Genomic DNA, 22,622 nt, shown 5'->3' with positions numbered 1-22,622 from the left:
TAATTTTTATTTATCTTTGTACAGACCACACACAAACAAATGCTTCAGTAAAGACATCAAAGGAAATAACTGTGGTTGACTGAGTTCCTGGGTTCTGATAGGCCCATCCAGGGCGAGTGTTGCTTATCCTACAGTCCTAAGAGATAAAATTCTAATTCCCAATCCCAAACCCAACAGTAGCCTTGACTCTCTGGGGGGCTGTACTTGAAGAAGAGGGCAGGAGGGAGCTGTGGGCTGCTGCCTAAGTGTCTGGCACAGGATGGATGCATTGTGAGGCTGAAGTTCCCTAGCTCTCTGCAGCACTCACAAAGAAGCACGCATGCACTGAGTGGGCATCCATCTGTAGAGAGATGCTGGTGATCTGGTGCATTACCTACAGAGTGGCCGTGCTTTTGTGTGTGTTCCTGCTGAGGATCAGCCGTCCACACAGCTGCAGGGCTGGGGCTGTCAGCGCTGACTGCTCATTAGAGTGGGCAGGCTCATGTGACGAGGTTAGGTTAAATGCTTGCTATTCCTGTTGTATGTATACCAGTCAATCGCACAGAATCAAACGGGGGGTGAGACAAGGGGTGTAAATTGATCCCTCGTAAGTATTATGCAACACAGCAAATGTCGTAGGGAGTCTGTGCTCATCTTGTGTCACACATTTTCACTTTATTAGCTTTCTCAAACTAATAATAGTTGAAGCTATGTTTAAGTTAGGAGGGTGGACAGGGCTGTAATTTGTACCCGTTCTAATGAATTCCAGCTAATTAATAATGAAAGGAAGAGTTCTACTGCTAAATACCTATTGGTCTGTATGCTAGTTAATTTGATAGTATTAAGTGCAAGTAAAACTTGCCAATGAGCAAGAGTCCCTTTGATAGCCACCAGAGGATAGCACCTTTGATAGCCCATGCATTTCCCATTACCCATTGCATGGACTGATCATGTTCTGATTACTGCCACCTGTCCGTCATTACCTCATTCATGTTTGCCTTTTTAAACCCTGTGTGTTCATTTTTTCGTTGCAAAGTCTTGTCACACTGCATCTCTGAGTGTTATCCTGGTTTCGTGTGTCTTGGTTTTTGATTATCTGCCTATTTTCTGGATTATACCCTTTTTCATGTGTTTTCTGCCCGGTTGTAGTGATGGCCAAATGAAGCGTTTCGAAGCATTATTGCTTTCTGATACAATTGTGTCGAAAATGGTTAATTACTCGAAGCTTCATTCATATAGAAATTGCAATGTAAATGTAATGCAACAAAGCTGACAACCATAAAATGCAAGTAGGCTTATATGTTAACGCCCCGTTTATTACGTGTTTACCGAGGCGATCAAAGCTGAAACAGTGTTAGTGCTGTGAAACTCATTTATGTAGGTGAATTTTACAGATACTGATGAATTTCATGTGTTCACCTTGATAATAAAACATTAAGCATGATGTGTGTGTGTAATTATTTCTTTAGACAAGGACAGAAGATCAGACCAGCTTAAAAAAAGTTGGAAACCATCACAGAAATACTAATGGTTTCTATTAAAATACCAATAGGAACCATTGGCTTTTACCATTTAAACCACTACAGAATACTTTTTTGTAGTGTGTTTGGGACATATTCCATTAGGATTTAATGCCCCCACCAATAGAACCCAACACATATCAGTAGAGACTCACAGAGACCACTATAATTCCCATTACAACCAATAAAATTCTCATGAAAACCATTAAATCCAATAGAATTTCGGTAATGGTTTCTATAGTTTTTTTTTTTTTTTAGCAGGGCAGTATCATGTGTGAAAGCTTTATCTTGTTTAGCTGTGGGAAGCAGAACTCTTAACTTGTTAACTGGTGGGACTGATATGTTTGTATGTTGAAAAGGATGTGCTTGTGTAACTGGTTGTACTTGTATAATGTAGCAGAGGGTTTTTGAAGTTTCTGTCTTTGATGCATATTTTTATGCAACAATGTTCATATGTTCTCTAATTAATAATAAAAAAATGTGGCAGAGGGTGTGCTTTGGGTACATGCAGAAGGCTTAGACAAAGTGTTCATTAAATGGTATGGTTTTTATTCAGACATATTATTTTCTTTGTCTTTGGTGAAAGGAGATATATATATTTTTTTTTTTTTACAATTTCACCAGCTTTAGAGACACCGACTACTGACACCGACTACTGTTGCCATGGTTTGGCTTCACTTTTATAAGAAATACAGCCGCCAGGTTTCAAACCTGTCAACACTGGATTGGACTGTCAAAGCAGTCAGGTAGTTCACTACAGGAGTGAACCAGTGTGTTTGCTTCAGAAGTCATTTTCACGTGACTAGTGACGTAATGATACAAGCTCCGAAGCAGTGGTTCATTGCAAGGACCGTTCGAGTTTGAAGCAAGCTTCGGAGCGTCGGTGTCAGACGTAACATCACTACCCGGTTGCTCATTTGAATTGTTTGCCCGTGTGTTTGACCTTTTGCCTGATAGCTAAGCTATATGGATTACGATTCTGGACTGTCCCAATAAAGCTGCATTTGGATCTTCAACCTAAGGGTACGTTTACACGACATCGATATGTTTAAAACGGAGAAGTTTTTCCTTTCAGTTTGCCGCTTACAGATGACACTATTGTCAAAACAATGGATCAGCGTGAACAACAAAAAAACGCTGTATTCTGCTGCCAGGCCATTCAATGGCGATGAAACACTATAGACTGAAAATGTAATGCGCATGTGCGTGACGTCATAATCTTCAGAGATTTGCTTCTTTTTTTTTTCTTTTTTTTTTATACACTGAACGTTTTCGAAAACTTGCACTTTGAAACACATTTTCAAAAGTTTGTGTTTTCAGGCACCCAAAATGTTGTTGTTATCGTGTAAATGAACGGCCAAAACGCATAAAGTTTTACGGTTTTAGTTTAAACGGTGTCGTGTAAAGTCCCTAAATACCATACAATGATGTGATGGGAATCATATTTCATGATTCTGTTCCTAGTTCTTATTCCTCTTAATGATTCCAATTGCTTAAAAACATTAAAAGAATCATCACTATAAACAGAAGAAATAAATATTTTCAATAAGTGAATTTTTTTTTTTTTTTTTTTTTTTTTTTTTTTTACAATTCTTGCAAAAGGTGTCTACATATTTAATGAGGCCACAAATACAAGAATTAAACTATTTTTATATAATTTTATTTTTAATAAATATATATATATATATATATATATAAAAAAAAAATGAACAACCAGCCAGTAACTACATTAAAGTCACCATGAAATCAAAATGGACTATTTTAGTTTTTTATGGAATATTGCAGTATTTATTATAAATGATTTGTCAATGTGCATCTTAAATTAATGTGCCCTCATAATATTTTATCAAAATAGCTTCCTGTCACATCCACCAGCTGGAGGGCCCATGATCGCAACCAGAGGGCATCATGAACTACATTTCCCATAACCCATTGCCTGGACTCATTATGGTCTGATTAATTCCACCTGTGTGTGATTTAACTCATTTGGGTTTGCCTTTTATAAGCTCTGTTTTCACTCACTCAGTCTTGTCTGTGTGGCACAGCAATTCGAGTCCTTTATTCTGGTTCCTATGTTATGATCTTGATCTTCTGCCTGTTTCCCTGGATTTAGCCTGTGTCTTGGACTCTGGATTGCTTGCCCTGTGGTTTTGACCTATTGTCTGTTTTATGGATTATGATTCTGTATTGCCCTAATAAAACTGCGTTTGGATCCTCAACTAGTGATGGGAAGTTCGGATCATTTTATGACTCTCTTGTTTGATCTCGTTCATTTCAGTTCATTTCAGGGGCTTTAAATATAATACTTTTAACAGGCACCCGAACACGTCCACCTACGCAATCTTGATCATATTCTGAATTAATAAATAATTACAATGCAGTCAAATTATTTACAGGGAACATTATTACTTTACCTTCCGAGTCTTTCGTTCATTTGTCACGTGACAGACGCAATGAACAAATGAATGTTCGTGAGCGACTCATCACTATCCTCAACCTGTGCTTCATGACAGTTGCATAACAGCAATCTCTCTTGCAGCGACATCTCTTCTCTTCTCTGAAGACGCGTTTATTGGCGTGAGGGCGGAACAACCTGTCACTCACACAAGATCGACCAATAACAAACCACAACCATCCAATCAGTCCCCCATGGACAAAATCAAGTCCCATACTACATTTTGTCTTGTTCGAGAAGCCACTTGGATATGCACCACAGTAGGAAGGAAAAAAACGCATCACAAAAGAATATTGCAACTTTTATTTCATGCTGACTTTAAGACTCACAGTTAGCTGTAGGCTGTTGGATTCACTAAAAAGAATCAACTCATTAGATCTGGAATTGGACAACTATTTTGCCATATGTGTTTGATTCATAAAAAAAATAAAATAAAAAAAATGGCTCATAAGAGTCATTAAAGAGTTGAACAATTCTGATGGCACTGAATCTTTTTATTCACTTTTTTTTTCTTTTTTTTATGTGGCACCACTGAATAGTACAGGAATCTATGTTAGAGTGGTTAGTAAACAATGTTTCAGTTGCATCAGCCGAAAAAAAAAGGGCAAGATCCATAAATGGAACCAATATTTATTGTATTATAATCGTTCAATGGAAAAAATTATAATACGGAAAATATCAGTTCAGGGCATAGACAATTCACATGGTAGTGCTTCTCAATGGTTTTTTATAAAAAAATCAAGCACAATTGGTTAAACATGTATTTTACAATCGAAAAATAAAATGAGGCATTTTAAGGCATGCACATATCACAAAGCAACTATTCCGCCTGAATCCGTGTTGCAGTGATTGGAAATCCCAGTGAGCAAAACAGAATGACAAAATCTGACTGATTAAATGTGAAGCCAGTGTGGTGGGGAGAAGATGCACACAGACACTCTGCAAATTGTCCATTCACCTACAATCAGTCTACAAAGCATGGATATGGGATTTTATTATATTTGCGCTGAGCTGTCTAAACTAAGGCTAAATATTTTAATAGCTGTCAATATTACAGAGAGCAGACTCTAATGTCTGTAAATGGGTTTTGGGGAGAGGAGAAGACAGGCTGTGAGGTGAGTTATTGGTTGTGATTTATTCAAATCCTCCATTTATTTGCTAAGCCTATTAGATGGCGAGGAGAAAGAGGAGGCTAGTTATAATTCAGAAGAGGAAATGTTTAGTGGCAGTCGATATAATGGAGCATCTGCCACCCTTGAACGTGGCAGATCCATCTTAACATCTGGACTGTAGGACAGATGCCTGCAGCTGTCCTCCTATTGGGAAATGTCAGAAAGATGAGATACTATTAGGTCCAGGTTTTATTCAAATGCGTGATTTAAGTGTCGTAGTAGCAATGGTAGGCCATTTGTTTAAGTGACTCAACATTTTTCCTTCACAGCAGATGTGGATGACTGCCGTTGGTGGTGTGAAGTGCTCATTGATTACAGATTTTCACGCCATATGGGCCTTCCATGATGTTTCTTTGTAGGGCACCTCTAATATTTCCATACGTCGCTACTGGAAAATGCATGGGACTTTCAATTTGAAAGTTATTCTCAGCTATTATTATCAAAATTGCATTATGCAAATCCATGTTTAGAGGATTACTGTTTAAAATATGAGAATTACATTCCATGAATGAATGGTGGATCCAATGGACTGAATGGACTAAGTCTGTTTACATGAGTGTGTCGAACTGTATATGTACATATTCATAAAGACACGGAAGCACTTCTCCCGCCATCTCACTCTGCAAAAGTGTGAGGAAAAAAAAGGTGGATTGTCTTTGATAAGTGTTTTGTCTTGCTCCTCCCTCTGGATTTAAAAGTCTCATGAATAATGCAACAGTATGACAGCCTGCATAAATGTTAAGCGGCAATGTAAGTTGGTGAATATGTAACGTTCCCTGTGAGTTTCAGTCGTGCAGCATTCCTCGACATCAGCAGAATTGTAAAAGCACAGCAAGAACGATGTAACAGCATAAAAAAAAAAAAAATCAAGGCTTTTACTAACAATTATACAGCACGAGCCATGGAAAGAATGACATTGGGTTATCATGACTGCAGAGCCTTAAACTTTAAGAGTTTTTTTTTTAACAACTATATTTCATTCTAACAATTGGAAAGAAATCATAGCATCTTTTGAGGTGTGTGATGAACCATCATTTACATAAACATGCCGAGTTCACTGTCTGAGGTAACAGCGGTTCATTACGTAGGAGTTACATTTGCATAGATCTGAATATGCAGTGACACCGGACGAGTTTGGCACAGACTGTGCTTCCTTTGAGACAGTTAAGTACACATCTCTTTGGTAAATTGGTGTTTTCAATCTTTAATAAAAATTAAACGTATGTACAAATAAACACAGTTTCTAGAAACCGGTTACTGGAGAGCATTGTTGGTTGAGCTTCCAAACCTCCACTCAAAACCTTCAAGAAATAGCATCTCTTCTGCAAGCACTTATCTTCTCATTCTCAAACAAACACACTTTGTATAAATAAGAATAAAAAGTAAAATAAAATAAAAAGTCTTCTTCTCTGCTATATCTTTCCCTTTTCTGCACCTTTACTTCTGCTCTAGCTTCTCAATCTTGGCATTGTGGGACTACAAGAGTTGCTGGCTCTTGTATGATAAATTGCATGTGATGTTTCTCATTTGTAAGTCGCTTTGGATAAAAGCATCTGCGAAATGACTAAATGTAAATGTAAATGTAATGAGTTTAAATCTCTACCCCAAAGTATGAGCAATTGTTGTAATGGTGCTTGCCTTAGCAAGCTCCTCTTAATATTTGTTTATCTTACACTGACTATAAGCATAAGACACAAGACATGAAGATCACATCAATCTGTTTGTGTCATCTGGATGAATCCAACTCATCGTTCCATATTCACAGTGCAAAGGCGCCAATGAAGCTGCATCTGAAGCTGACATACCATGAAAAAAGTTTATTTACATTCAATCCTGCACAGAGGTGGCATGAATGCAATTTCACCATGTACCATGAAAAAGTGCATTTAAATGACGGTTTAATGTTGCACAGATTTAATGTGGCATAAATGCATTTACACATAAATTTGCAATAATGTTATTAAATTAATATTCAAAATATGAATAAATAGCAATAAGTTATTATTATTATTATTATTATTATCGTCATCCTAAATGCAAATAAGGGGCCTTTTACATGACACATTTTGGGGGCCTGAAAACACAAACTTTTGAAAACGGGTTTCAAAGTGCAAGTAAAAAAAAAAAAAAAGATATCGCTATCATCTCAATGTACACAAAAACACGAATTTGTGAAAAAGTGACATCATGTGTATTTATTGTTCAGTCTATAGGCGGGTAGGCTTCTTTACAAAGTGGCATCGCCAACTACTGGCCTGGCATGGATTATACAGCGTTTTTAGTCGTTTTTGTGGATCCGTGTGAACGGCGATCGTTTTGACAATGTTGTCATTGTTCTAAAAACGGGAACATTTTTCCTTTGTGTTTTTCACGTACAGGAGTTGTCGTGTAAACATACACTATGAAACAATTGTAAATTCTGACAACATCAATTGTAATATGTTCAATCATTCTTACAATATTACTTTAATAGCTAACATGAAACAATAAACAGTATCTAGGTTAATGTTCATTTCTAATTCTAAATATACAAATAAATTAATTTAATTAGTTATTGTATCATGAATTAAAACAAAAATATATTTATAATTATATAATTATAAACAATAATATTATTTATTATCAATATTAAAAGATTAATAAACACTGTTAAAAATATTGTTCATTGTTAGTTCAAGATACCTAATGCTTTAACTAATGTGAGCTTATTGTAAAGTTTTATGAAATGAAATGTATACTTTGTCATGGCAATAGCAAACAGATTATTTGTTTACTAACTTAAAATTTGCAGAAATGAGACAGACCTAAAGGAATAAATTCATCATTCTAACACCACCAGTGAGTGGGACATTTTCGAGCACAGAAACATCTTCTGATTTTGTTTAGCTGTCAGATTTGTCCAGGAGGCCAAGGAAACTTGAAGGCATCTGGTTGAGTCATGCAGCTCTACATTCAAAGTTCCAGTACATCTCCAAAACCGGCTCTGATGTAGACAGGTGTGTATACACATACGCACACAGTCTCAAAAACATATATAGACTCACGCAACATGCACCATGACCCCGCAGTGGCAGCTTGCGTCCCGACTGCTGGGATAAACACACCACCGACTCTAAAAGCTTTACAAAAGAGCAACATTTTCTCTGCCAGCAGTGACATGTCTCTTTTCTCCCCAGACTCTGGAATAGAGGGCCTTTATTTGCGGCAGCATGGAGGCAGAGTGTTATGTCTGATGTGTGTACTTTCAGGTTACTCAAGCTATTCGCAGAAGTTATGTCCCCAAGGGCCGCACTACTCCACGGCTGTAAATAGTGCTTGCATCAGATTGATACACTTACAAGGAACAAGCGCACAGGGTTATTTGGGCAGTGGACGCATGGCATGCATAATTAAAATTGGCTAAGTGCCTGTGCACAGGGTTTGGGTCATTACTGCCAGCTTGTTCCTTGTCCATCAGCTAAAGATGACATTTCCTGCTTCCTTTTATATCTACGAGTATTGGCTGGCAAATATAGCATGTACTTGTTTTACCCATTCGGTCCTATCTATATTCAGAGCTAGATGAAAGGGCAGCCGCTTTTTCTTTTTCTTTTTCTTTTCAATCACCTCCCTGATTGTGTGCGAGTCTCCAGTCTCTGCATTGTCAGTTTTGTGTCCATTGACGCCCATGGGAATGATTTGATGTCTGGCTACTCTTAGCTGAATAGCTTATCAGGGTGTGATAGCATTTTCTGGAATCACTCTCGCTGTCTGGTCAGCAGTCAGTGGCATTATGCTCCGCACAATGGCACATTACAGGGCTTGGGAAGACAGGAAGCACTCTGAAAGAAGGGGCTGGATTCGGTTCGGGGTATACGCGAGGCTCAAATGCATTTGAATGCAATGCATGCATGGGAATAAGGCATTCATTTGCTAGGCTGGCAGCAGGCCTGATAAACCACGGGCGCCTTTGACTTCCTGCCAGAGCACTCGCTTATGCAGTCAACAATCCTTTCACCTCTGCACTGGCACGCTGCTGCTATGCATCTACCTGCGGAGGAGAGAAGCGGATCTATCGCTTCGCCTGTGGCACGCCATAATTTACAATCCCTGCTGTCCTAGGACAGATTTATGAGTCAATATTGATAATATAAACATTCAACAGAATATGGCCTCTTCTATATCATGGCCATATTGTAACGACCTGATTTCATTGTTCATTAAATGCTCCCCATGCTGTTGTGCTGTTCAATAAGGCCTAAGAAATCAAGCTGGAATAGGCTGAGTGTGTAAGAACAAACAAAAGCTTGGGTGCCTATGTGCGTATCAATTCAGGAGAACATTTGTATAAAACATTGATGTTCGTTTTCCGTTTTTTTTTTTTTTTTTTATGTCTACATGGGCTGTTAAAAAAATAAATAAAATGTTTGTCATTTCTACAGAAGAATACAAAGTTCTGTCATGAAACTCTTGATGGCGCAGGCTGATAGGTCCTTAACTCAATCTGCTTGCAATCACGTCGTTCTCTATAGGGCACAGCTGATTGGTTCCTGCTATATCAGTAGCCAATGAGCTCGCTGCTCATCCTTCTAATCCTGGGTCAGAATTTGCTATAGCAGTTGCAACACGTTTTCAGAAACTCTTCCCCCTTCCCCAGCTCCACCTGTATAGATCTGCTACGGGGAATTCATGTACGCTATATTGTACAGTAGCAGCATGTCTTTCATGTTCACAGCAGCCTGTCGTGTATGTATGGGCAGTAGCAAGTCCCAAACGTCCTTGCTCTGCAGCAGCAGCAATAACCAACAACAGCACCAGCGTAGCAGATCTATTCCACCAAGACCAAACATATCAACATTGTCATATTACCATATCACACACTCAGAGAGTACTGTAAAATGCTACTGTAAAATCCTTTTAACTATAAGTTACCTTATCAAATATGGGTGGAAAAACTGTAAATGGCTTAAAATCATATAAAATGTAATTCTACTGTAGAATATTGTAAAATTAAAGGTTTCTGGGAGCAAAAACTATTAATTAATTTGTGGTGAAAACAAAAGAATATTCCCAGAAGTTCCTGCATGACACCACATGACTTTATATAAATAATTTTGTTTCTTGTTTTTCTTAAACTGCATAGGGTGTTTTGTGTTATGTTTTGTGTTATTTAGTGAATGTTTGCTGCATTATTTTAGTGTCCTGTGTGTTGCGTTAATGGTGTTTTGTCTTTGTGTGTATATGTGATGGATTTGTTAATTAATCATAACGCCTCGGTTACGACTGTAACCTCGGTTCCCTGAAGAGGGAACGAGCGTTGCGTCGAAAGCTGACGCTATGGGAACGCTTTGCGTGATGACGTCTTGAAGCACATGTAAAATCAGTCCAATGGTGTGGCGGAACGTCAGAGGCGGGTGACGTCACGTACCAGGAAGCTATAAAAGCCGGCCCGAAACAGAAAACGAAAGCTTCGTAAAGTCTGAAGTCGCGCTGACAGGCATGAAGGAGATATGGCAAGGCGACGCAACGCTCGTTCCCTCTTCAGGGAACCGAGGTTACAGTCGTAACCGAGGCGTTCCCTTTCAAGGGAACTCCCGTTGCGTCGAAAGCTGACGCTATGGGAACGTCTATACCAACGCCTCCATAGCTACAAATGTCTGTCCTGTGTGTAATCATGTGAGCAGCACTAAGAAGACAAAACATGAGACCCTAGAGTAGAGTCTAAATCCAGAGAGTAGAACCTGACGAAGGTGTGCGGTGAGGACCAGCCTGCCGCATCACAGACGTCCTGTAACGATACTCCTGATATAAGGGCCTTAGAGGCCGCCATACTCCTAGTAGAGAGCGACCGGACAGCCAAAGGAGAAGGCTGTCCAGCCGCCTCATAAGCCAGTGAGATAGTCTCAACCACCCACTTGCTCATCCTTTGCTTAGACACTGGACCTCCCTTGTTAGGGGAGCAAAAGTCACTTTTACGCCACAGGGCAGCTCTGTGGACATACGCGTCTAACGCCCGAACAGGGCAAAGCAAATTATTCGCCTCCTGGTCCGATTTCGAAAGGGAGGAGGACCTCCAAGTGCCACGAAGGAAACGAGATACCAAGGGGTCTTTCCCCACAGACATTCCACCCAAAGGACTGTGGTAAGCACCTATGGCCGCCACATAGACCTTTAAAGTGGACGGGGTCGGACCTGCAGTGAACCGTTCCTGCAGGAACTCCAGCACTGTACCAATTGGGCAGTGGACTGGGTCCAACCGACGGTCACTACACCAAGAAGTGAATACTCTCCACTTCAGGGCATAAAGTTTCCTCGTGGAGGGAGCTCTGGACTGTAGAATGGTCTCAACAACCTCGGTTGAGAGACCTGACTCTATGAGCTGGGCCCCCTCAGAGGCCAAGCCCACAGGTTCCACAGTTCTGGCCGAGGGTGAAATATCGAGCCCTCTGCCTGGGACAGAAGGTCCCTCCTGACGGGTAACTCCAGAGGATGCCCGTCGAGGAGGGACACAATATCGGGAAACCATACTCTGCCCGGCCAGCGCGGGGCTATAAAAAGCAGGCAAACCCGGTCCCTGCGAACTCTTTCCAGAACTCCCGGGAGCAGAGCAACTGGGGGAAAGGCGTACAGACGTAGCCTCGGCCACGTCTGTACCATAGCATCCAGTCCCAGAGGAGCTGGATGCGTGAAGGAGAACCAAAGTGGACAGTGAGACGTCTCTCGAGACGCAAACAGATCCACTTATAATTTCCATATCAGCTCCACCACCTCGGGGGTGGAGCCACCATTCCCCGGGCCTCGGCCCCTGTCTCGACAGAGTGTCTGCTCCTATATTCTGGACCCCGGGGATGTAGGCTGCCTTGAGTAACAGCAACTTCCCCTGGGACCACAAGAGGATATGGCATGCCCCCTTGATATAGGCGACTACCGACGTGTTGTCCGTATGTAGTACACATGGTGTCCCCTGAGACCTGTGATAAAGCTCCTCAGAGCCCGGAAGACAGCTAACATCTCTAGGCTATAGAATGCCAGGAACGATGATGGTCTTCCCACAGACCTTGAGATGAGCGACCCTCAGGATCGCTCCCCAACCCGTGAGGGAAGCATCCGTCGTTAGCAGTTTGCGACGACAAGGAGCTCCCAGCACTGGGCCCTGGGACAGGAACCAAGGTTTCTTCCACATAACCAAGGCACGTAGGCATCACCGCGTGACCTTGATTGTGCGAAATGGGTTGCCCCTCGGGGAAAAACCCTCTGGTCCTGAGCCACCACTGCAGGGGCCTCATGTGCAGCAGTCCAAAAGGTATCCCGTTGGAAGCTGCTGCCATGAGACCCAACAGTCTCTGGAACTGTTTGACAGTGAGTAGCTGGCCTAGCTTTACACTTCTCACAGCTGCCAGGATGGAATCGAAGCGTGGCGATGACAGGCGCGCCTGCATCGACACTGAATCCCAAACCACGCCTAAAAAAGTGGTCCTCTAAAATGGAGAAAGCACACTCTTCTTGGCGTTCAGCCGTAACCCCAACTCTTTCATATGGGCGAGAACAACATCTCGATGTTGAACCGCCATCTAATGCGACTGAGCTAAAATCAACCAATCGTCGATGTAGTTCGTGATGCGAATACCCCGGAGGCGCAGAGGCGCCAGAGCTGCATCCACGCATTTGGTGAAAGTGCGGGGTGATAAAGCCAGGCCGAATGGAAGAACTCGATATTGGTATGCTTTGCCCCCGAAAGCAAACCTCAGGAACTTCCAATGACACGGACGGATGGAAATATGCGTCCTTGAGGTCTATCGTGACAAACCAGTCCTCGGACCTGATCTGTGGCACGATTTGTCTCAAGGTTAACATTTTGAACTTGAGCTGCATGTACTCGTACAGAACTCGAAGATCTAAAATGGGACGCAATCCCCCGTCCTTTTTTGGAACTATGAAGTACCGGTTGTAAAACCCGGTTTCCCTGTTGGAGGGGGGTACATATTCTATGGCCCCTTTCTCTAACAGAGTGTTTACTTCCTGTTCCATAACCAGAACCTGCTCGGGCCCCACCACTGTGGGCAGGACCCCCATAAACCGCGGTGGGCGTTAATAGAATTGTATCTAATACCCTTTTTCCACGGTCTGCAGGACCCAACGAGAAACATTTGACAGTAGCTTCCACGCTGTCAAAGATTCTACTAGAGGTACCAGTCTCTCGAGACTGGTTTCTGGATTTTGTTGCTGTTGAGTAGTCGGTTCGTCGCCCTGTAACGGCGCACCGGCAGGGAACGACCAAACAGACTGCTCCAGCACCCTCCTCAGAGGGGGCGGGCATCCCGAGGCCACTACGTTTCCGGGTGGACCTTGAGATATGTGCTCGCCGGAGACCGCTGCGCCCTGTAACACCGGAGGCGGCAGGGTTGGCAGAACGGTCCCCTGAGGGCACCGAAGAGAGACGGCACCGTATTTTTCTCCTGCTGTTGAGTAGTCGGTTCGTCGCCCTGTAACGGCGCACCGGCAGGGAACGACCAAACAGACTGCTCTAGCACCCTCCTCAGAGGGGGCGGGCATCCCGAGGCCACTACGTTTCCGGGTGGACCTTGAGATATGTGCTCGCCGGAGACCGCTGCGCCCTGTAACACCAGAGGTGGCAGGGTTGGCAGAACGGTCCCCTGAGGGCACCGAAGAGAGACGGGCACCGTGAAAAGAGGTGTTAACCGCTCTGCTTCGGGGGGACTACCCTCATTTGTCCTGAGCCCTCAGACATCAGGACTTTTTCCCAGCAGCCTTCTTGGCGGTAATAACGGTCCGCAGATCCGTTTTACCCCTCGAAGACTGCTGGGTTTGAGAGCGCCCTCCGTGTCCCCGAGATTTTTGTGGGGGAGCACGAGAGGACACACTCTGTTTTTGAGTGGCACGATGTTCAGCGCTCTTTTTAGAGGAGTGAGGCTGCTCCCGCTCAGCAGCCTCAATGAAAGAACGGCGGGGGAGAAGTTTTTGTAATGCAGCTGCCTGTTTAGCAGCTTCCTGAGATTTAGCTACCGCACTGTTTACTGCATCACCAAATAAACCAACAGTGGAAACCGGAGCATCTAAGAGAACGCTTTTCTTTCTCTTTTATATCGCTCAAATTGAGCCACAGATGCCTCTCAGTGGCCACCAGGGCTGCCATAGACCGCCCGATTGATTTAGCGGTCTCCTTGGTGGCCCTGAGAGACAGATCTGTGGCTCTGCGTAGTTCAGCCACTGTGTCAGGACCAATTCCCCCGCCCTCCTCTAAATCCCCCAATAATTCTGCCTGATAGGCTTGCATAATAGACATCGTATGCAGACACGCTGCAGCTTGACCAGCGGCTGCATACGATTTATGAACCAGAGATGATGTGAATTTTACTGGCTTAGAGGGAAGTGAAGGAGCTTTCAGGGAAGATGCCGTTGCTGGAGAGAGATAGCTCGCAAGCGTCTCCTCCACCTTCGGCATCTCCCCATAACCATATTCTTTATATTTGTGAATGTAAGAATAGTGGGATGTTTGTGGTGCATACACTCTGTATGAAACCGGTTTTCCCCACGATTTCGACACCTCGGTGTGGAGATCGGGGAAAAACGGAAGGCTTCTTCGCTGAGGCTGTGTACGAGATGGCAGGAAGCGTTCGTCGAGCTTACTTTGCGAACGAACGTCCTGCCTATCCTCTGGCCACTCAATAGATAGTCTGTCAACTGCTCTAGTAATAACATCGAGCAGTTCCTCAAACGCATGAGACTGAGGTGGCGAATCCTCAGACTCAGCTTCAATACTCACAACATCCAACTCCTCAGAGCTGGACAGTTGCAGTATAGGTGCCTCTATCGGGGGGGAAGAAACCGCAATGCGTGCTTCCACACCCTGATGAGAGGCACTGGATCTGTCAGATTGATGCTGAGATAAGGCAGAGCCCGTCTCAACATCCACTGACAGATCCATTTGCGAACCCCAGGTCTGAGATCGCCGCCGAGCCTCAGCCGCGGCGGGACCCGAGCCCTGGGGAACGCGATCGGGATTGAACCGAGCCAAGCGGGATCGGAGCGTGCGCAATGGAAGCGCGTCGCAATGCACACAGTCACCACCCTCGAGTGCTGACTGGGCATGCTCCTCACCCAAACAAACAACACAAAGAGTGTGAGTATCACCTCCCGTTAAATAACGCGGGCAGGGATGGACACACACTCTAAACTGCTGCTTGCTCGTCATACTGAATATATATATATAATATAGACAGACAACACCAAATAACAAGGACAGATTCAACACAGAGCGCAACTGAAGACTCAGAAAGCTTTCGTTTTCTGTTTCGGGCCGGCTTTTATAGCTTCCTGGTACGTGACGTCACCCGCCTCTGACGTTCCGCCACACCATTGGACTGATTTTACATGTGCTTCAAGACGTCATCACGCAAAGCGTTCCCATAGCGTCAGCTTTCGACGCAACGGGAGTTCCCTTGAAAGGGAACTAACATTTATTTTTCTTGCAGGAACAACATTCATATGCTTTGGAATTATGAATTGGGATTATGAAGTAATCATTAAAACAGAGTTTGCTTCTACTTAGGAACAGAAGGGTTTGTCTATGAAGAACCAATCAAATTGTAGGGAAATTATGTAATGTATCATGTAATTTTCGCCATGCTCCTATTCTATAAAAACTGTTGTATTCCTGTTTGCTGGTGAGATTCTCTCTGAAATTTGTCTGAGATCCTCCGGCCATAATTAAAGCTTCTTTTTGGGGGAGATTCTCTGAGAACTGCTCGAGAACTCTCCCGGTTGTGATTACAGCATTTAAAGGACATTTGCTGAAGTCTGTCTGTTATTATTGCTGCGCAGCAAGTTAGTTAGGGGAACAAGTTAGGGATTACTAACTCGGACTACGTCGACTGTACGCGCTAGAGTATAAATATTATTGAACGGGGACGTCGACTGTAGACGAGACCCATAGAAACTAAACCTCGACTGTAGACGTTAGGGGACGTGGATTGTAGACGAGACCCAGATAGACTAAATATCGACTACAGACGTTAGGGGACATTGATTGTACGAGACCCAGGTCAGGTGCGAAATAGAGAAAAATCTACCACAATAACCCTGTGCTGCGTCTATTGGCATGTAACTTATTATGAACTCTGATTCATCATGAGGCTTTCTGTTGTGCCTTCTAAATTATTAAGGTGGGTCTTATAACCGTATATTTCATTAAGTGATATACTATTAATATAGCAATTAAAATTGGTGCCAAAACTACCAAAATCTGCATTTTTTAATTAAATGCACTGATTGATAATATTTTTACGGCCGTTTTTTATTTTTTTTTTACCATCAATTCAGTGGGATATGTTTACAGTGCACCTGTGAAAGAGTAAAGGCTAAACTACCACTAACAAAAAGTACCATGTTACTGTAATACCAAAGCATTAATTGAAGTCCCTTAGCATTTAAGTAGTAGCCTATCTTTTATAGTTATACCCTATATCTTAAACAGCTTCACTTTTACTGATCCATGATTTTGCCAGACTGCTATTTTGTTTGTATTTCACTACTGCTTTAATTTAGGTTCTACTTTAATTATGAACCTATGAGCTGACTGTGAAGAGAGGGAACAGAAACACTTTTGCCAAACACGTAATGTTAACACAATCAGTTTATTTATTGTTACGAGTTAATTAATCAGTTGATTACGTCAATGTTGCTTTTGTCAATTATATCAATCTGTGTACCACAGTTTGAGATCCGGTGGAACTGTAATCAAGCTTCCAGGTTAGTACCTATTTTTATTATTACTTAATTATTAATTATTCTTGTGCATTGTTTTGCTGTATTTTATGTTACTTAGTAAGTTCATGTTTGTTGTATTATTCTAATGTAATATGTATTTTACTTATGTGGTATTTTGTATTGTGGGTAATTCTGTGCACCATCTGTGTCTATCCGTAATTGATTAATGGCCACAGGCGCTGACAAAAACAAACATTTAATGATTATTTATGGTAATTATCATGCTGGATATCAAAACATTTAAAGGTATCAAGCAGATAATTGTGGTTCAATTATGGTATACCAACATTATACAAGTTATATAGAATATACTGTCTGAAATGGCACATGAATTTATTTATTGTAAAATTAAGACAAACACAAAAAAAAGAATTTAACAAAAACGTTTTTTTATAAAGTAGGGAGTGTGAGAATGATGTAATCTGACGCCTTAAAAGAAGTGTGCATCTGTGCATAGATCAGTTCTACTGTGTTTCACCATCCTGTTTTTTTCTCCCTTCCGTTGGCACAGGTTTAGGACACTCTCACCGGGTCGCCCACTAGTCTGCAGCTGTCTGTGAAGAGGCTGCCAGCATGTTTTCCTCCCTCCCTCCTTCTCTCTCTCTCTCTTTCTCTCACTCTCTCCATATTTTCCAGCCCACCCCAGCACTGAGGCGGATTCCAAAACCTCTGTGACACCACACAGGCTCTGTGAGCGCAAACACAGACACATCCACCCACATCTCGCCGTCAAAGTGATCCCCTGCTCACGATGCTGAGGGGAAAACAGATTGAAAAGTGAGTGAGTGTGGAGGGAGGAGCAAAAAGAGTGAAAAATACCTGACTCATTTCCTCCTCTGCCTTTTTTCCTTTCAATTAAATATGCCTTGCAGCTAGAGATGGAGCAGATAATGGACTCCTCTGATGATACGAACTCGGCTACTTTTTAAAGTCAAGGCAGGATGTTGGCCTCTCCGTGTTTGACTGGTGGGATGTTTTAAAACATCTTGCGTAACTTCACAGATTAGTTTGCATTGAGTAGGATTTTTCTAAGCTACATCTCTTGTAATGCTTCAATGACACAACTATATTTGGACCCTGAAATCGTTGAATAGCACCCCTTCACTCACCTTCATGTTGTTGAAACATTGTACGATTTTCTTTCTTCTGTAACACAAAATGAGATGTTAAGTAGGATGTTCTTTTCAGTACAACAAAAGCCATTCAGCTTAAAAAATTACAACAGCAAAAAAAAAAAAAAAAAAAAAAAAGTCTCCTGAAGTCACTAACTTTGTGTGAGGAATGGATTGAAAACCTCACCTCCGCTGTAAAGCACATTCCATATATGCATATTCTAATTTCTCACAAATTATGTTTTGCATTATTGATCTCAAACCTAGTGAGAAGTTCAGAGTTGCTTCATAGTATGGAAAATATTAGCATGAACATTCTGCTAAATATCTAATTTCTTGTTCCACGGGAGAAGCAACATCACACAGGGGCACTTTTCCCGTAAGCATTGTTAGCCAATGGTCGCAAGTTCCGCCGTTACCAACACAGTTCAACGATTTGGCGTCTCTCGAACCTACAGCTCTCGACCAGTGGTTAGAAGCATAGTTTCTTGTTAAATGACATGTGGACTTAAATAGATCTGCTTTTAATCTACATATTTTAGCATGTCAACCAGTGCCATTATTTGAAGAGTGCGCATGTGCATAAAATGTGCAAGGGAACTCCGGAGTATGACGAATGAGGGAACCCGTGATGTATCAAACATCAAATAAAGCAAAATGACATGGACAAAACAGTGAAGTAGGCATATAGGTGCGATGTTCGATACAGCTGCATCTCCGAGATCTTGAATAGATTAATTAGCAGAAGTTATTACTCCTCCACCAGCGTGTGACATCATTAACGACAGTCCTATATTGTTGAACCAATGTGGTTCAAATGACAGACGTGCGACCATGTGGTTTCGGGAAATAGTAGTGACTAGTTAGTTAGTTTAACCAATGACGCATCGTACTATGGTAGTTAATCAGCAAGTTACATTGTTGTACAGGAAACACACCAGGATTGGAACAACACAAGGATGAGATTTTAAATTGTTCTTTTAATTTTCAGCCTCAGAACTGAGCTATTATATTCAAGCAACTTTACCAAATCCCTGAAGGTTAAAATGATCGCTTTAAGGTCATAAACCAGGTACCCACTAAGCAGACAACTAATGCTAAGGTGTGATCATCAGTTCCTCTTGACTACACCTACGGAGGCAATTGCCTGACCACTAGCACTATAATTATACTGTATGTTCCCCTCTGTGCACACTGCACTACCTCCGTTTCCTCAGCACAGCCATTAAGCAAGCTGTACATACACCTACGCACACATAGACCAGCATGAAGACTCATACAATGCTCTTGAAACACACTGAATAAAGCGGAATTCTTTTGCTTTAGACCATTAATTATTTGAGAGAGCTACTACCAGCTGTGGAGAAAGATTAATCAAAATGGAACCCGTGTCCATAAATTTCAGCCGGTGAGTTCCTCGAATAGCCTGATGATGTGCTAACCACTTTTATCTTCAATAAAACACATATTGATTCACAATTTCTTTGTGTGTGGTATGTTTAATAATTGTTTTGGGGAAAATGGAAAAGGAAAGCTGAAAAATGTGAAGAAATCAAAGCCATTAAAATCTCTCTTTCAAAATTGAAGTGAAGCTGAAGTGTGTCAGTTTTGGTTGTTGTTGTTTTTTATCTTTTGCTTTTACTTTTTATCATTTTGAAATGTGTCATGTGTCACTTAATATGTAGAATAATATGCTATTTGTAGGTTTATTTGTCCAAAAAGTGTGAAAACATTGCAACCAGTCCGACAACAGCAATGGTGCCAAGCAGCAAAATCTTTTCCAAATGAAAAACAGCATGTAAAGTTAAAATAGTTTGCAAAATCATTCATTATAATTTACTGCAGACTTGCTTTCCTCTCACTGATATCTATAGGTTATTTAGGCCTATATTGTGTGGTATCAATAATATAGATCAGTCTTTCCGCAATGTTTCAAATCGGCATGCGATAACTCGTGTATAGGCTAATCTAGAATTCCTAGTTTCCCACCTCTGATCATTTATATAGAACAGTCTGTCCAACTCATGAACAAAACTTAGTTATTCATGTGCTTGGAAATCATAATTGCGATATTTCCGACTCAAGGGCACATAAGATAAAGTAGGTTATTCAATTACCAATATTGCCCACGTTCACACAGCAAAACAATACGGTTGTCAGTCCTGTATTTGAGTTCTTAAAAGCCCACTGAAGTGCCTTGAAATGCACAGCATTATTCAATGTGTTGAGATCATTTCCACTGAAACGGGAAGACAGGGCAGGATACATCGAGCAGCTCCTCCCCTAGTCAATAGCGTTTAGTTTATTTCACAGCTTGGCCAGAGCCGTTGAGTTCGGCAAAGCTGCAGTTTCCTCCTAATCTCCTCCATATCGCTTTAAAATATAGCATTTTGTGTAGAATTCAAATGGGTCCTATACATTTTCTGGTGTGCGGCGACTCGCGCATATGATCCACTCTGTGCTATCGTGACTCTGGACCGGAGCAGACTGTGTGCGCACAGCGGCTGTTCACGCAACACTAACGTGAAACCAGACTTCATTTGCCCCAAATGGAAAGCATAATTTACACTTTCTGAATCATTTCCTATTCGCCATATAGTGCACTATGTGCCATACACCATGTAGAAAATAGTAAATATGTGAACAAATGACAGATTTCAGCCGGAGCTTCAGCGTCTATTTATAGTGTGGGGGGCGGGATGCTTTAGATTCGAGAGCATTTGATTGGACAGAAAATCTGATGAGAATCTGAAGTGCAGAGGGATGTCATCAAAAACATTAATCTGTATGGGCAGAAGTGAGAGACTGCAAGTTTTGAATGCTTACATCTTCTAAATGCGAATTTTGTCATTGCTTCAGATCTGGATTGCCAGAGAATCAGCTCATGTCTTCAACTCACACCCACCCATCCTCCTCTATCTCTCTCTATCTCAGTCTCTGCCTCAATCTTTCTCAAGACTCAATGAAAGGCCACTCCCTTGGCCAGAAACACATCAGTTTAGAAGCTTACTTATGGACACAGTACTTGGCACGTCTTTCACAGCCACAAAGGCAGAGTACCAGCAAATTTGCTTCTTTCGAATCTCTGAGTCCTTTCAGAGGGAATTGAGCCCCTGCTTGACGTCTTTGAGAGATGTGAAGTCACATAAATGCTTCAGTAGTCACAGCCAAGTGCTCTCAAGAATTCATGAGTTATTTGCAGCCCAGTCAGTCTCGCACATCTTAATGCATTTACGGACCTTATACATGCATATACTTCATTTAAGGAGGAGGCTGGATTTCCTTAGATTCTCTTCCACTGCAGTCATACCATTTATGTTGCTCACGGCCGGATCTCATGATCACAAGGCATGCAGGGCAATGGGAATGTTATAACCCCATGATACACTCTGATGTCTCTTTGACAAGAGACCTCTTTTAGGTACATGGAGGTTTACATTGTATACAGATGAGCTAGGCTTCACATTTCCTCTCCGTATCAGCATCGCTTGACATTTTCATGTTTACCCACCTGGAATTTAAGCCATCGGTGGTATGAAATTATTTGTGGACACTGTGTTGAATAGAAGAGACAAGACCTGTCAAGAGGGTGAAGATGTTTCATGATAAGCCTTTTGATGTCAAAAGACTGGTATTGCTGAACGAATTACTGAATCTAAAGTATGAGTGTATATATATTGCCCGTACTGTATGTGAGCTCTGTTAATACTAGCATCCTTGTGTTGCAAACCACAGTTTTAAGGTACTGTACACAGAGTACAATATGGATGTCAACATAATATATTTTAGTCTGATTAAAGAGGCATTTCTTATTCTGTTTTTCACCTCACATTTCCCTGCATTGACCCAGATAAAAAATGTTTGCTGTACTTAAAATATTACTTGGATTGAAATGCAATATTTACAACGTGGCTTTTAAAGAGCTGCGTGATTGGATTGCAGCAGTTTTGTGAAAACTAAAGCGGCCTGCAGCAAAACAAGAAAACGATAAGAAATATCAGCAAAGTTGGTGGTTGGCAATGTATCCTGGTACATTTGTACATTTCTGTGATGTACTGGTTATGCTAACAGCTGGCACAGATTGCATGTGGTGTATTAATACAGTATGATGTATAAATCAAAGGTAAAGTAGTTTATTTGACTCCTGCACGGATGAGAAAGAATGACAGACAAAAAATGCAAGTAATTGACGATAAATACTGACAAAACTGCAAGTATGTGCTGTGTACAGATAATGAGGTATCTTCCAGTGAAAATGAGTAAGAAGGGTCCTTCTCTGTACGGATGTGCTGTTTTTTTCATCCCTACAGAAAATCATATCATACTACATTTAAAATATGGACTGAAAAATGCTCCTAAAAGAAATGTTTTCTATGTTGTTGTTGTTGTTTTTACTTTACATTTATACAAATTACACATTTGCTTTGGATTAAGACATTTAATCACTCATCAGAGCAGACATGTTATTTTCCCATTTTGCAGAGTACTATTTGCTGCCTTAGTTAATAAAGTTCTGAAAGTAAATATCTGTTAAATACATTTATTATCAGGTCAGCTTTATTTGTTTCAAATCAGCTTTACATGGATAAACAAGAAAATAATGATTCAATGATGCAAG

This window comes from Leuciscus leuciscus, assembly GCF_965113295.1.
Source record: "Leuciscus leuciscus genome assembly, chromosome: 1".
Taxonomy (NCBI): domain Eukaryota; kingdom Metazoa; phylum Chordata; class Actinopteri; order Cypriniformes; family Leuciscidae; genus Leuciscus; species Leuciscus leuciscus.
The sequence above is the reverse complement of the archived record's forward strand: the minus strand, read 5'-3'. Positions refer to the sequence as shown.